The 2,553-nt window shown below is 34.2% G+C and overlaps 1 non-coding gene across 1 annotated transcript; it reads right to left on the reverse strand.

Moving 5' to 3' along the window:
* Window positions 1-1,975: 1,975 nt before the first annotated feature.
* LOC131241694 (small nucleolar RNA R71) lies at window positions 1,976-2,082 on the reverse strand. Its single transcript, XR_009169250.1, has one exon. It is a non-coding gene; the product is annotated as a small nucleolar RNA R71 (small nucleolar RNA).
* Between the last annotated feature and the right edge of the window lie 471 nt (window positions 2,083-2,553).

Below are 2,553 nucleotides of genomic sequence, written 5' to 3' on the forward strand. Positions count from 1 at the left end.
GAGCATGTCCCTTTCCTTTTATGTTTATGACGTCAGGAAGCCCTGTTGTTCACCATCATCTCCTGGGCATGGTAGGATGACGGTACCCTTCCTAACCTTCATAGCATGTTGATTGATTTATAATTAGTTTAATTTTGTTGTTTACTTTGTCTCCTGGGAATGGTTTGGTGATGGAATCCATTCTAATTCATATACCTTTCATCTCTTTAAAATTATATCAGAGGAAGTTCAGTTTAATTTCCATGATTCTTGAAGCAGGCATAAGATCTCCCTGATCTCTACAAGTAGATCCTCTGAATCCCTAGTTTCTTATCTCTAATTTCTCTTAAGTTTTACATTAATCTCTCACCATTATTCATCAATTTATAATTGATTTAGATTTCATCATAGGCTAGTTCTATTTCTACCTAGTTTCAAATTACGTACAAGTATCAGTCCCTTGGGATTCGACCTCGGTCTTACCGAGTTTATTACTACATCACAACCCTATACTTGGGGAGTGAACAAGTTTTTGGCACCGTTGCCGGGGATTGACAGTTACGATTCTTTGAAATTAATTAGTTTTAGAATTAAGTTTGAGATTAGGATTTTACTAACTTTAGTTTTAGATTCTTATTTCTATTTGATTTCTAGAACTAACTTGTTCCTGTTTTGTAGGATCCTGACATAAACTTCTAAATTGGTTATCCCTTTCTAATTTCTCTACTTTTTCTATTTTTAGAATTAGGGTTTGAGTTTTAGAAATTTTCTAATTCTAGTATTTTTCTATTTTTAGGAAATAGTTTATTTTTAGAAACTTTCCTCTTTTGTTTTTAGAAACTAGGTTAGTTATTTCCTCTTTTAGAAATTCTTCCCTTTTTTAGAAACTAACCCAACTTTCCTGTTTTGTAGGATTCTGAGATAGGTTTCTAAATTGGTAATTTCTTTCTTAATTTCTTCCTTGCTATTTCTAAATTAGGATTTATTTTAGCAAATTTCTAATTCTAACTCTTTTAGAATCTAACTTTGTTTCCTAATTTATTTTTAGAAATTTTCTACTTATAGATTTTTTTAGAAACTAACTTTCCTATTTTGTAGGCTTTTAAGATAGAAATTTCTAAATTGGTAAGCTCTTTCTCTACTTTCTATTTTTCAGATCTCTTTTAGTAACTTACTTACTAGTTTAGGACTTTCCTAATTTATTTTAAATTTTCACTTTCTTTTAGGAATTTCTTCTTTTAGAAACTAGTTTACTTCTATCTTTCTTTTTAAGGATTTTCTAATTTTAGACATTCTCTTTAGAAACTGACTTATTTTGTTTTCTTCTGCAGGTTTTTAACTTAAGGACTCCAATTTGGTAACTTCTTTCCAACCCTCTCTTTCTTTCTAGATTTTCTTTTCTTTTCTTAGGATTAGGTTTCAAATTTGATTGAGGGTTGTGAGTGTTTCATGCCTAAGTGGGCTCGTGACAATACTCGACGTCTCTTAACTGAAGGAGGATTGGTTGAGGGGTTAACTATCCATCGCAGGACTAAACACCACTCGAAATCTCCTGAGTTAATTGAAGTGATGGCTGAGAACCAACCTCTTCTACCTCAACCCAGGGTGGAGGACATTTAGGATGAGAATGAGGTGCATCAAGCACCCCCGCCTCGTAGTTTACAAGATTATTTACAACCAGCGGGGGTGAGTATGCCCTCATGCATGATTTTTTCCGAAAATACAGGACATATGGACATAACGCCAGGGGTTATCCAACTCCTTCCTAAGTTTCATGAGCTTGAATCTGAAGAACCATATCTACATTTGAGAGATCATAGCCACTTTATATTTTTAAAATGTGTCTGAGGACACAGTCAAGCTGAGACTCTTTCCTTTTTCTTTAAAGTAAAAGGCTAAGACGTGGTTACATTCACTGCGTCCTAAATCCATTGGCACATGGAATGATATGTAAAGGGAATTTATAAAGAAATTTTTTCCACATCATAAAACGATTACCCTTAGAAAAGCAATCATGAACTTCACCCAAAAGGACGATGAAACATTTTACCAATGTTGGGAAAGGTTCAAGGATTTGGTCAGTTCATGCCCACAATATGGCTTTAAAACGTGGCGCATCATAAATTTTTTCTATGATGGACTGACATCTTCCATCCGCCAAATGGTCGAGACAATGTGTAATGGAGAATTCATTAATAAAAATGTTGACGAGGTATGGGATTACCTCGATAGTTTTGCTGAAAAACACAATCATGGGACTATTACCCAAAATTGAACACCATGTTTAGGCCAACTCAATCTAAGGAGAAAGGCAGATTGTATCTCTTGAAAGAAGAGGATGATCTCAAGTATAAAGTGACTACGCTCATAAGAAAAGTTGAGGCCATGGAAGGAAAGAAGGATAAGGTTAATGAAAGTGTTTACGGTATATGTGATTGCAACATTCATACAACTAAAAATTGTCCTACGATATCCGCCTTTCGAGAAGTGCTAAATGAACAATCTAATGCCGTAAATAATTATCAAAGACCTTTCAATGGACCAACCTCTAATATGTACAATCCTGGTTGGAAA

Source organism: Magnolia sinica, chromosome 3 (assembly GCF_029962835.1).
Source record: "Magnolia sinica isolate HGM2019 chromosome 3, MsV1, whole genome shotgun sequence".
Lineage (NCBI taxonomy): Eukaryota > Viridiplantae > Streptophyta > Magnoliopsida > Magnoliales > Magnoliaceae > Magnolia > Magnolia sinica.